The following is a 14690-nucleotide window of genomic DNA, read 5'->3' as shown; positions in this document are numbered from 1 at the left end:
CAGGGTGAGTGGGTGAATGTTGTGAGTGCATGGTGATCAGTGTGAGTGCATTGTGATCAGTGTGAGTGCATTGTGATCAGTGTGAGTGCATTGTGATCAGTGTGAGTGCAGGGTGAGCGGGTGAATGGTGTGAGTGCATGGTGATCAGTGTGAGTGCAGGGTGAGCGGGTAAATGATGTGAGTGCAATGTGATCAGTGTGAGTGCACTGTGATCACTGTAGGTGCAGGGTGAGTGGGTGAATGTTGTGAGTGCACTGTGATCAGTGTGAGTGCACTGTGATCAGTGTGAGTGCATTGTGATCACTGTGAGTGCATTGTGATCACTGTGAGTGCAGGGTGAGCGGGTGAATGGTGTGAGTGCATGGTGAAGGGTGTGAGTGCATGGTGAATAGTGTGAGTGCATGGTGATTGGTGTGAGTGCAGGGTGAGTGGGTGAATGTTGTGAGTGCACTGTGATCAGTGTGAGTGCACTGTGATCAGTGTGAGTGCATGGTGATCAGTGTGAGTGCATGGTGATCAGTGTGAGTGCATGGTGATCAGTGTGAGTGCAGGGTGAGCGGGTGATCAGTGTGAGTGCATGGTGATCAGTGTGAGTGCATTGTGATTGCTGTGAGTGCATGGTGATCAGTGTGAGTGCATGGTGATCAGTGTGAGTGCATTGTGATCAGTGTGAGTGCATGGTGATCAGTGTGAGTGCATTGTGATTGCTGTGAGTGCATGGTGATCAGTGTGAGTGCACTGTGATCAGTGTGATCAGATATAAGTTAAACTATTGCTATAATGGCATTAATCAGGGTTCGAGGGTGGAGGAAATAAATAATGTGCTGATCCTGCAACAAACTTCCAGTCTAATGATTAGGGTTACCAGCTCATTATTTTGATGGCCCAGAAATAAGCAGTCACCTACAGCTGTATTTTTTGCACTTATCTGTGAATACTTAGAACAGCAAATATAAATAGAAAGGACTTTTAATTGTGTTCTAGGGATGCCTCAATGATCTATGACTAATAATTAAAGAGAATAAAGACAGAAAAGTCACATAACTAATTAATACAAACGTTTTTATTTATAACTCAATTTAGTGTCAAGAGCAGGTCTCTGCAGGATCTTTAAACAACACATAGCAGGCATGTTTCTTTTGGCAACCCAACTTTATATTTCTTTTCATTAAATGCATTCTCACACTACAGCAGTAAGTGTAAAAATACAAATGTAAGGAATAGGCAGAGTTGGGGCCCAGGGGGTACTGGAACCATAAAAAAACTAAGCTTTGGTAATCAGTTAACAAAGGCATGTAAATATGCTAATGGTCTTTAAAGACCTGTGAAAAACTCGGGCCAGAGAGGCCCCAGGAGCGGGAGCTGCACTTCAGCAGCCTGGGCTGAGACACAGGATGGGGGAGGAGGGGGGCTGAAGCCCTGTAGGCCAGTGCAGAAGTAACACTGTGAAGGCGCGACCCCCTTTGCATCGCTCCACGGCCCCCCTGGGGGTCGCGCCCCACAGTTTGAAGACCCCTGGTCTAAGGTGACAGAAAATCTGATCTGCCCTAACTGCTCAAGGGAATCTGAAGAGGGTGAAAACAAACAAAAAAAAGTGCAAGGAATACAAACGAGGCAAACTATTCCTATCGCACCATTATTGCCAGTGTAATGCTATAACTGGTATTTAAATCCTCCCCAGTCCTCACTGAACTGGAAGTTTTCAGTGTTTTCTTGTTTCGCCCACCTTGTCCCAGAGATGGTGTTCGGTATTACCCTGTGACACCACCACCCTGTTGACTACTGTACTTACCTAGCCCTCAGTAACCCTTTATAATGTGATTGACACATCACAGGGTGTGACTTTTGGGGAATGCAGGTTCTGGAATTCCTGACAGCTTGGACCCACTCCGTGCCAAGTCTTTTACAAAGATTAACTTTCACCTTTCTGTTGCTGATTTCAGTTTTCACATTTGATATTGACACTAATAATGTGAAAGGTATGTGTGTTAAAATGATAAAATAGCAAAATACTACCGTCCGATAATGTGCCATATTATGCTGCATAATGTGTATTTTCTTGACTCATAATTTAGTGAACCCTACCTCAAAATGTCACTGCTCTTCTGGATAATACAAGTAGCCTTGCCTATTCAGCAGAATGGAAATGTTTAAGTCTTCTAAGTCGCCTGCAAGCCTGGTTTGAAGGCTAATTTATTTATGTTAAATTTTTATTCACAGAAGCCTTAGAAATGAGTATTGTTGACAAAACAAAATCTCAATGCGCATACCAAGATTATTATGTGCGGTAGCTCGAGGGAGATCATTAAAATGCAATACTTAAATAGCTAAATTGGAGCACTTTCTTCAGCGAGCAGGGGTGCCTTTGGAGTGGGGATGGGTGCAGAATGCAAGACCCCACTTCTCTCACAGCTCTCTCCACCTTCTTCCACAGGGCTGCAAAGGAGAAAAGGGCCTGACAGGTGGACTCGGGTACCTGGTAAGTGTTAGTTCTTTCTGCTTTCTCTGAATTTGACTGCGTCATTCCCATCCACATTTAAAGAAAAATGTGGATTCTCGTTGCATTTTTGTCCTGGCTTTGCTTTAAACTTTAATTAAGTTTCTTTTCTCACATCTTCCCTTTTCGCATAGTCTCTCCAGTTGTATCTCAGATGCACTCACTTTTTTCCTCGACTTATTGTTTCTCCTTTTACCAACACATGGGGTCCTATCATGTAAAGTGAGCCCTGAAAATGCTATTTAAGACCGGTCTCTGCTACTGTTTTGGTCTGACTGGTGTCTTAAGTAGTTGAATAGCTTTTACAACATTAGACAGTGATAAATGGTTGTTTGAAACAACAGCACAAAAAACAACACAACTCATCATCAACAAAAACATATGCAAAACGTCTGGGCGTACATTACCAGCGCCACATATCTGCCTGCATAATATGTATTTAAAAGATGTTTGCATTCATGGGTGCTGGAAGAAGGGGTGCTGGGGATGCTGCAGCACCTTCTAAATAACATGCCTGATTTCCAAAGGTGAATGAGCATTGAAGTTGACTTTACATTTTGTTTCTGTCTTGTCACACTTGATGTAAATGTCAGGCTAGACTTCTGACAAATTGCTGCTTATGCTTTTAAAAGGGGATTGTTGTTTACGTTTCTGTCTCTGACTGGAAGGTGATGATCTTGCTGGGTGTCGTTTTTTTAACACACAACAATATTTAATTTCCACATATTATCATTTGAGTGTTACATAGATGTATCAGTAAAACTACGTATGTGCAAAGCCATTCAATTGAAAATGTACTGTCTGTAATTTACATCGGGCTACCACACTATGCACGGGTAATATTTTTGTGAAAATATACTCCAAAATGCAACTCCACCTTCCTACTACACCCTAATCACACTCTTGCTGAATAGGTGCGGCTCATCTACGACACCTGTTCTTTGTGTGATGGTTAGGTTTTTCAGTGATGTAACATTGATAGCAGCACCTCCACCCTGAAAATTGTTCCAGCACCATTGTTTGTATCAAGCACTGTCTGAACTAAAGACATGTATGTTATGTTATCAAACTTATACCGCGCTCAGCTGCCCCAGCAAAGGGGCGTCCCGGCGCTTTGCAAGGCACCCGAAACACAACACTGTTAAAAGGCCAGAAAAATGGAGCAACAAAGAACAGATTAACATCAGACTGAGGGGTACATTTACAAACTTACACGCAACGCAGGGAAGCAAGCAAATTTGCTGCGCTGTGTTGCATGAAATGGAGAGAGCAGAATTTCTCCATATTTATAAAGATATGAAGCATTTCTGCTTTCTTCCCGTGCATTATAGTACCCTGTCCATAGCACCGGCACAGAAGCAGGCTGCCAAGCCCCACACACACACCTTGGCACAATAGTGTGTGCGTGAGTGTAACATAGGTTTTGTACTGGAAGGGTACCCTTCTAATACAAAATACAGTACATAGAGTAATTTTAAATGATTTCCCACATTGGATATGTGCTGTACAGTACAGCATATATGTAAAGTGTGAGCGTGTTAGGAAAGATAAAACATTTTTCCTTTTTATCGCCTGCTTCAAAGCATTGCTACCTTTTGACGCAAAACCCTGTCTACCAATGCTAGTAGATAGGTATTTGTATCAAAAAGCATAGGTGGTTGCATGGGAGTGCCCATGTCCCACCCATGCAATGCCCTCTTGACGTCAAGTAGCACAAAGCAGCACTTTGCACTTCTTTGCTTTACTCTAAGGCAACTTTCTAGTGCAAAAAACTGGAAAGTAAATGACAAAAAGAAATTTGCACAGCTTTACTTTTGTGATACAAAAACAGTACAAAACGTTTGTAAATCTAGGACAGCCTGTGCTGTTGCATGTGCAGGTGGAGACAGACGCAGATGTTGTGATGCAAAGGCATGTGGCCCAATAATAATAAATAATTATTTTATTGTATAGTTAATAAAAACCGTTACAATGTGAAATGCAATCTTGTTTTAAAAATATTTCGAAATATACATTATTATACAAGTGTTAAAAACAACAGTTGAGTAAAATTGTAAAAAACAGTGATACTATTAGTTTAGAAAAATTAATTCACTAATAGGAGATACAGTTTTAAGAATCCTAAACATTCAGTGTGGTATTAACTCATTACAAACATTTTTGTTTGTTTTTTTCGAAATTAATGACATATTTAATCATCCCACAAATAAATTGTGGGTCTACTGAGTCCATCACTTGTAGAATCGCAAGGCGACATGTACGGATTCCTTTTTCTTTAAATTTTGCCTTTAGTAAGCTCCGGCGTTCACTATCCAGTGCAGGGCAAATGCAGATCACGTGAATAAAGTCTTGTATAGCAGGGACACATAGATCACACTCCTTGGGGCCCGGTTGCTTCCAGCCGGGTTGATCGGTGTTTGTTGGTAGTTTACCTATACATAGGTTTAAATGTTTTTGTTTAAGGTGTGGTGGAAAGGCGAGACCTAGATAGGTTGCAGGTGCCGGGTTTTTATAAGATTGCAGTATCATCCAGGCGTGTGAGCGTTGTCTCAGAGTTTATTTGTCGTCAATCAGCGAGTGCATGTTGGCTGCCTTTTTTACGGCCTGCTTAAATAGGGGCGCAGATAGCTTCTTTTGCCATAGTGGTGCCAATTCAGTGATTTCCAAAGAGGAGTTTAGATACTTCGCATACTGGGAACTAGGGTTCCTTTGCATGGCTTCCCAGATTGCAAGGTTGATTTCTATCTCGCGGTTCAACCGGATGCTATACCAAAATTTTACTGTCTCGTATTTTTTGTGCAATATTTGAGTCTGCAGGCCGAATTCCAACCGAACCTGTGCCGGTGAAGCGTCACATGGTAAGCTAAATACCCATGTATACACTCTAATTTGAATTTTGCCTTTAGTAAGCTCCGGCGTTCACTATCCAGTGCAGGGCAAATGCTGATCAAGTGAATAAAGACTTGTATAGCAACGACACATAGATCACATTCCTTGGGGCCCGGTTGCTTCCAGCCGGGTTGATCGGCGTTTGTTGGTAGTTTACCCATACGTAGGTTTAAATGTTTTTGTTTAAGGTGTGGTGGAAAGGCGAGACCTAGATAGGTTGCAGGTGCCGGGTTGTTACTGGATTGCAGTATCATCAAGGCGTGTGAGCGTTGTCTCAGAGTTGATTTGTCGTCAATCAGCGAGTGCATGTTGGCTGCCTTTTTTACAGCCTGCTTAAATAGGGGCGCAGATAGCTTCTTTTGCCATAGTGGTGCCAATTCAGTGATTTCCAAGGAGGAGTTTAGAAACTTCGCATACCGGGAACTAGGATTCCTTTGCATGGCTTCCCAGATTGCAAGGTTGATTTCTATTTCGCGGTTCAACCAGATGCTATACCAAAATTTTACTGTCTCGTATTTTTTGTTCAATATTTGAGTCTGCAGGTCGAATTCCAACCGAACCTGTGCCGGTGAAGCATCATATGGTAAGCTAAATACCCGTTTATACACTCTAGTTTGAATTTGGTCCAAAAGCAGAGCGCTTCGTCCACAGTGTACCACACTGCCATAAGCTATTGTTGGAAGTAGCTTGACTTTGATGACTGTTAGGAGAGGAGTAAACAATGGGCCGTTCAGCTGCTTAGATAGGCTGCTGAATGCGTGTAGTAAGGCTGCTCCTTTCTTCTCAATGGCATCAAAGTGCGTGGAAAAGGTGAGCCGTCTGTCCAGGTATATTCCCAGGTATTTATAGCTTTCCACTGATTCCAAATTCTTATTATTGAGTGTGAAATTCATTGGTTTTATATGGCGATGGGTTATTGTCATGACCTTTGTTTTTTTTATGTTTATTTCCATGAGATTCTGTCTGGTGTATTCAGCTAACTCTTGAATAAGGCGTTGCAGTCCTATTTTAGTCTGGCTAAGGAGATGCGTGACGGGCAGCAGTCCTAGCCGTGGAGGATGTGCGTTGGTCCTGTCTAGCCTTGGTGTTAGATCGGCCATGAATAAATTAAACAGATATGGGGCCAAGACGCAGCCTTGCTTTAATCCTTCGTATGTACTAATCTTCCGCATTAGCCGATTGCCGTTAGCAATCTTGACCTGTATCCAGGTGTTGCTGTATAGTTCCATTATTGGATTCAAGATTCCGTCCGGCAGGCCCTGTTCCTTTAGTTTAGACCAAAGTAGTTGTCGGCTGACACGGTCGAAGGCCGCCTTGAAATCCACGAAGCATAGGTACAACGCTTGTTGATTTTGCAGGCTTTTTTCAGCTAACAGGCTTATGGCTACGGCATTTGCCATGGTGCCTATGCCACGGCGAAACCCTGACTGGTATACTGGGATTTTGTTGTTATCATCAGACCATTTAGTAAGGTCAGTTAACACCAGGGAGGCATAGAACTTAGCTTCTGCGTCGAGGAGCGCTATCAGGCGGTAGTTTGCTGGATTTTTTCGATCACCGCCTTTATATATTGGGCTGATAATCGCCCCTCTCCAGCTTTCCGGAATCCGACTGGAAATATTTATCGTCAAGAACAGTTTGTTAAGGGCACTAGCCCAGAAATGGAAGTCTTCCTTATAGATTGCCTGGGGGATGCCATTCGGACCTGGTGCACTATCTTGCCTGTTTTTCTTTCTTATTTGTAGTATTTCTACTTCCTCGTATATTCGTGGCGTGTGGTCTGATCCCTTCTGCTTATTAGATGTTTAGCAGATCAGAAACTGTTGTCGACTGAGGCTCTGCCTTTTGGGTTTTGTGCACTGGGATTACCGTTAGAGGCAGGGATGTCCTGGGGTTTATAGAGAAGGGATCCATTAGATGCTGTACCCATACCATTTCGGTGATACAGGTCATACTTGTGGTGTTTGCAGTTCTATTCAAGGAGTTTACTTGCAAACAGAAGGCTCTCGGATTGGGTTTCTTTGCATTATGTAGTATTTTAGTCCAGAAGTTGGTAACCTCAGTTTTTTTCTCATTCCAGATTTGTTTCTTATATAGTTTCTTAATAAGACGTACATCCTGCCATGCCTTAGATTGTGGGCTGTGTCCTTGTGCTCTCCGCAGGGACTGTCGCAGACGCTTTCTTAGGGAACGTGTTGTCTGGCTGAGATGGCTCTTGTTCTTTGGGTTGTGCCTCATTTTGAGGTTGGCATTAGTCATTGGTAATTTGTTAACAAAGGCAGTACATGTTTTAACGGTCAGTTCATTTTCGAGGGTGAGCTTTTTTAGTAGGTTCTTTGCATTCAAGGCAATTTGTGGTAAAGTGAGGCTCGTCCAGCTAAGGCGTTTCAAATGTATTGTTGAGGTTTCCCCTGGTAGTAGTGGGGCTTCAGGGTGTTTAGGGGGATTTGTTTTCAAATCGATATGCTGAGCTGAGTGGTCGCTGTCTGGGGAGCATATGATTTGAAACTTTGTGATTAGTCCAAGTAGTGGCAGGGAGACTATGGTGTAATCCAGGATTGAGCTGGTACTAGGACCAAAGTAGGTACTACTAGGAGGTCTGTCCTGTTTTATTCTCCCATTTAGTACTCGTATCCCTTGTTGCTCGAGCTCCCACAACAGCTGCCGGCCCACTTTGTCCATTCTCTTTGCATTTGGGATATCCTGTGTTTCGACAGCCCAAAGTTCGTTGGCAGCAATGATGTTGTCTTCATTCTCATGAGGATGTAATAGGTTGGTATTGAAGTCGCCTGTAAGAATTATCTCCCAACTGGGCTGTTCAAGATGGAATCCTGATATTACACTGTTAAGTTTTTTAAAGAGCTCTTGTTTTACTTTGATGTTTGGGTGGGCGTATACGTTGATCAAGATGGTGGTTCCGACGCCAACCTGTGATCCCATTTCAAGTTTAATTATTTGCATGTCTAAGGTAGATATGGATAACTGGGAAGACTTGATATTTAGTGCTGTAGAGATGTAGACCGACAGACCATCCTTTGCTCGTCCGTAGTGCTGTGTTCGGGTGGCACTGACATGAAAACATATTCTACCTGGGATGTCGACTGGAGCTGTTAGCCATGTTTCCTGTAAAGCGATGATTTCATAAATATCCCAGGAATCCATTTTTCTCTTATCATTTAGGATGTCTTTTGCTCCCGCGATGTTCCAGGATAGAATTTTGATGGGACTTTGGTCCTTTTTGCCACCCAGAGTGTTATTTCAATTTTGTCTCGTTCCATGAATTTATCTGAACTGATGTTCGGGGTTCGGGTTTTCCGCGCCCCTGGCGCCTTGCAGTACTGAATATATGGGTCGTTTTATCAGCGAGCTGTTTTCTCTTTTGGCATGCTTCATTAGGAGGGGGGACGGGTAACCTGAGGTTACCTCGGCTTTGAGGGTGATTCCCCACTCTTCAAATTTGGTGGTTTCATGAAGTATCTCCTTAGCGATTTCTACGTTCCTCCAAGTTGTTAGGGTGCCCTCTTTTATTAGATTGTTTCCAAGATTAACAAATTCTGGGCCATATGTAGGTGGCCAAATACCGGTCGGTAACACTGAAAAAGGCCCGTTTTCAGCGTTACCGACCGGTATTTAGCCATGTGAGATGTACGTAATACCGAATTGCATCGATAATAACGAATCGGTAAAAAAATTACCGATTCCTTATTTACCGATTCAAAAATACCGAAACAAAGAATACCGAATCGTAAATAACGATTCTGTAAAATCACCAAAAATGCGATGTAGCAAACCTCGTTAATACCGAATATGACCAGATTCGGTAATAACGATTCGGTATTTACCACTTTTCAAGAGCATGTGGTAATCATGTGCAGTGCATAAAAACAGGCCCAAAATGCATCTGTTTGAACACAATGGCGGCCCTGTACCTCATTGCAAGGAGGCTACGCTTGAGAGCAGCAGGAGTGAGGATCTGGAGACGTGAAGAGCGGGTGTACAGACTACGCATCACATTGTTCCAATTGACAGAACCTGAAATCCATGAAAGATACAGACTGCACCCTCATACCATCCTGGACCTAATACGGGACCTAAAACCCTATCTGGAGCATCAGACACCAAGGGCCCACGCTATCCCCACCCATGTCCAGGAACTCTGCTGCCTGCACCTCCTTGCATCAGGAAGTTTCCAGGGTGTGATAGCTGTAGTGGGTGGAGTGTCACAGAGCTGTCTATCCCATTTCTTCTACACCTTCCTAGATGCCATGATGGACAGAATGGAACATTACATTTCCTTCCCCAGTACACAGGCGGAGCTGCAGAGGACCAAGCTGGAGTTTTACCAACTTGCACAGTTCCCACACGTAATCGGCTGCATCAATGGGACCCATATACCCATCTGCCCACCTGCAGCAAGTGAATACATATACAGAAACCGCAAATCCACCCACTCCATCAATGTACAGGTGATATGTAATGCCAAGTACATTATAACTGACATCGTGGCCAAATTCCCCGGGAGTAGCCACGACGCGTACATCTTCCGGAACAGTGGCATCCATACACGTCTGCTTGCTGGTGAATTTGGAGACGGATACATACTAGGTAAGTCAATGTGACACACCCTGATGTACACCCTGGCTAAAGCTGTTGGTCACACAAATTAATGCCACTTACATCTGTACATAGGTGACAGCGCATATGCCCTCCGGCCTTATCTACTCACACCATATCTCAACCCAGCCACCCCAAGGGAGAGGAGATACAATGTGGCACATAGGAGCACACGCAACGTGGTGGAGCGCACATTTGGATTGCTCAAAAGCAGATTCCGTTGCCTCCACAAAACTGGAGGTGTACGTCTGTACAGCCCCATCAAATGTTGCAAGATAATTGCTACATGTGCAATGTTACACAATCTGGCCACAAAAAAAGGAACAGCAGTGGAACTAACTGGCTCAGAGGAAGAGGACGAGGACAACCTTCAGCCAGAGCCCTGCGCAGCAGGTGTTGCTATTGAACATGATGGGAGACAGAGACGGGCAGAGATTACGTTAAACTATTTCTGAGTGAGTAACGACACAGAGCCAGTTACAGTTACATTTTAAGGTGTTTATTAGGCACACCTCCAGTATTGTGAGCAATGTCCAATTGGACATGGGTTACATCACCCAACTCATGCATGGAAACAGCCATAGGTCTTTACTTCCTGCGTGCACGTGCTGCACGTGCACGTTCCCTATCGATACTGTCTGGTGTGTTGGACTGATCCTGTGAAGGCACGTTGCGGTCACTATGCCTTCTGCACTCGGTGGGTGAGGGCGTAATGCTACCACGGCTGGTGGCCTCCTCACTGTCCCCCCCCTTCCATTGTGGCCGCCTTAGCATTCTGCATGAGCTCTAGCACTGAGGTCATGGACACCATCCCCCTGGCCACATCCCTGCTGCAATGCGCCATCTCCTCGTGCATGGCGATGGACCTGCGACACATCAGTGATGTTGCAGAGGCCTGCCTGTTCACCACCTTGGTGTAGGCCTGGAGCCTCTGTCTCTCCCTGCGCCTGCCAAGACGGTCCTGCTCAAGCTGGCTGCAGAGGTTGTCCACCGAGGTAGCTACTCTCTCCATTCCTGCACACAAGTTCTCCCCCATAGCACTGATGCCCTTCTCCATCCTGTGCATATGCGTGTTTATGTGTGCCACCTCCCTGTGCATTGACTTCATCTCTCTCCATTGCAGGCGCTGGACCTTCAGCATGTTGCCTTCCAGTCCAGCAAACACGCTGTCACCCTGCTCGGCTGCTTCTGGACTGTCCGGCCTTGCCCTGCGGCGTCTTGATGAGATGTGGGCGCCCTCGGATGCAGAACCAGCCCTCTTCCTGTTGGATCTATCTCCTGTGGGACTTTGTTCGCCCCCTCTGCCCTCCTCCTCCGACTCCTCCATCTGCTGGAGGGTGGCCACGGCATGCCTCCTGCCTGACTGTGGTGGTGGAGGTGTTGGTGATCTTCGCAGTGGGAAATGTGTGAGAGGGGATTGCGGACTTCCCTGGCGCTGTGGTGATGGCTGTGGTGGAGGAATAGATGGCTGTGATGTCGCAGACCTTGTGGTCCCTGCAGGCATGCTGACATCTTCATTTTGCCTCCCCTCTGGTCTGGCTGACTTAGCTCGGCTGCTCTCAGCTGCACTGCGAGATGACTCGCCTGTAATGACACAAATGTTCATATACTCAATTCTCTGTCTGCAATGGAATTACATTAAACAACATGCCTATAGAGCACAGTGGTTGTCCTGACGTAGCCAATTACTTTACCATGCTATTGTGTTTGCTAGCCTGACTGTCCTATTCATGAGTTCCCTCTGACTACATCACCCATAATGCATTGCAGGTAACCAGTAAGACATGGCGTGGAGTGGGAGCCCCTTTGCCACTATGGGGATTGGGGTTGGGGAGGGGGTAGCACAGCATGCTGGGCATGCTTCTTACCTTGTTTTCTTGCTGCTCTGGCGGAGCTGTCAGCGTCTCCCACGCCACTCACACTCTCCGGCTGGATGGTGGACTCCACCATCAGTTCCAGTGGTGTTGGTGCTGGAGCTCGGTTTTTCCCTCCACCAGTTTTGCCAGCCTGCCTCTGTCTCTCTGCCATTCTCAGTTTTGCAGTCTTCCTGAGGTCGTACCACCTCTTCCTGATGTCCTCTATGGTGCGCTGGGTCACACCTATGGCATTGATTTTGTCCCGAATGCCACTCCAGATTTGCCTCTTCTGTGACTCTGGCCCTTGGTGGGACTGGGCTCCAAATAGCTTGTGGTGCTCTTGGCTGACATCCTGGATCAGGACCTCCAGCTCCTTGTCACTGAACTTGAGTTTTCTTTTTCTGTCGCCTCCCTCCTTCTCCCGGTCCTGGCTTGCCATTTCAATGCTTGTTATAGGATTTTCAGTCTTGCTTGTGGCTGTGTGGCTGTGTTGCTGCTGGCTCCTCAGCTCACCTGCCTGCCTGCCTGCCTGCCTCACAGTGAGCTCCAGATCCTGTGCACCTGGCTGGGTGTGGCCACTTCCTGTTTGGGAGGTAATTGGGTGAATCAGGATTGGCTGATTCAACAAATTACGATTTTTTGAATTATCGAATCGGTATTTACCGATTCGGTAATGGATTCTGTAACACCGATTCGGTATTTGCCTTTATTTCATTGTTTTTTTACCGATTCGTTCAGATTCGGTATTTAATACCGAATTTTAACGAATCGGTAAACTTTAACGAAATTTTATGTACATCGTGTTTACCGATTCCTTAATACCGATTCGGTAAAATTCGGTATTAAGGATTCGGTATTCTCCATTTACCTACATATGGCCCTCTATTGTTAATCAGATGTTATGTGATTGAGACTCAGAATTGTTGATATTAGGTATAAGATGTTACCTCTGTTTAAGTAATCCTGTGGGCCTTGCGTTTTGTAATTTGGAATGAAGAGAATCCTTCCTTCTGTGTTCAATTTGATATCTTTCATTCACTTGGGGGTGGGCGAAACCTGGTCGTGTGTCCAATGCCTTGTTGTTTTATTTTTCTCCTTTTCATTTGCATCGTTTGGTGGATATTCCACGTTGTTCTTGTTGTCATCCTTCCCAGTGAGCTCATTTGCAATTGCCTTCAAGTTTTCTGTTTTGGGACCGCGCAAACCAGGGTTTGGTGCGTGTTCATCAATGGTTGTCACATAGGGTAAACCTGTCCTGTTATTTGTTTCTGGTGCCCCGATTGGTTGTAAGCCATCTTGATCAGTAATTATCTTAATTAATAGTTGCTCTTTCTTACTCCTGTTTGCTTTTGCTGTAACTTGTCTATGGTTTTTGGTCTCCCTTCTATTGAGCAATGCGATGGGGCTCTGTGTTGTACGCAGATTAGGGGGTACTTTTTGTTTATTATTGTCAGATTTGACTGATATCTCCCTTAGATGACCCAGCTTCCTCATTACACTTGCGCTGGGCTCCTTGTCCCTTGTGGCCTGTTTACAGTCTGGCTGAGAAATCTGGGCTATTTGTGGTGATTTATTCCCGTTTTTTTGTGTTGGCCCTTTGGGCTCCCTATTATTCTATTTGATTGTGTAAATTCATGATCGGTACTTTCAAAACTCCAATTTGCACTAATCTTTTCTATGGAATGGATCGCGAGATCATCGTTACTACATGTTGATGCATTTGAGCTTGGCCCGTGGGCTACCTCAATGAAAAGTGCTTTTGTTGTGGATGGATGGTGCTCTTCCTCATTAGTGCTGAGGATCTTAGAGTTTCTTAAACTCTTCGTTGCCGTGGATTGCTGATGTTCTCCTTGTTCTGTTCGGATTTCAGCTTTCATTGAGGTTTTGAGAAAATTAAAGATTGGGTAGTTAGCCAAAGCCTGATTATTTGCAGGTCTACTGTTTGATCGTTGGTTTCTGATTTTTCTTGCACGTTTTTTCTAACGTTTGGTTAAAACTTGTTGTTGATTATTAGTAAGTTTTGTCTGCTCCTGCTTGGGTTGTTCATTTACCGTCGGCCCGTGGTTATGAGTGGTGTGGTCCGGGGGTTTGGCCCCTGGTGGTGTATGATCTTCTGTGGGCTCACAGGTTTTTATTTTTGTTGGCTGTTTATCTTGTTTGGCTATGTCTTCATCAAACATGACTTTGTGATGGTCGGAGGCTATGGGGTCTCTTTCATCAGTTGTGCCATTAGTGCCATGATTTACCCGTTTGCATTCCTGTAAGATGTTTTTCAATATGGTTGGTAGATCCCTTCTCTTTTCAAGTATGGGGCTACATGTGCAGTTTGAGGGCTGTGCCCAAGGGTTATTCTGGTCCCGTAGGGTTGCAAATGTGTGTGCCATGGCATCCAGTTTTTTGTTTATGTCAGAAAAATGCTCAGCGATTATGCTCATGAGGTTAATTTGGACATCCAGTTTATCGGACTGCATGTTCAACGTTGTGATTGATGTTTCTAATATTTTCCCTAATGCGCCATGTAGTTTAATTATGGCGTCCAGGTTTTGGTTGGGATCATACTTGTGTGTTGACTGGTACCAATCGACCTTGTCATTGAATGTATTTACTGTGAGGTTTGAATGTTTCCCGGTCTTTTCCCCTGCCATATCAACACCAACATCCACATTTAGGGGCCCATTACGATCGCGGACGGACTTGAGTCCGTCCGCGATCCCTGTGTAGGAGGGAACATCTGCATGTGCTGCGGCGTTCCCTCCTATGCAATTAGGATGGGACCGCCACCCTGGCGGTCACATCCTCTATATTTAACATTGCGGCGGGTGCGGCTTCAAGCT

This window comes from Lissotriton helveticus, chromosome 1_1 (assembly GCF_964261635.1).
Source record: "Lissotriton helveticus chromosome 1_1, aLisHel1.1, whole genome shotgun sequence".
NCBI classification, from domain to species: domain Eukaryota; kingdom Metazoa; phylum Chordata; class Amphibia; order Caudata; family Salamandridae; genus Lissotriton; species Lissotriton helveticus.
This window is presented reverse-complemented; position numbering follows the sequence as displayed.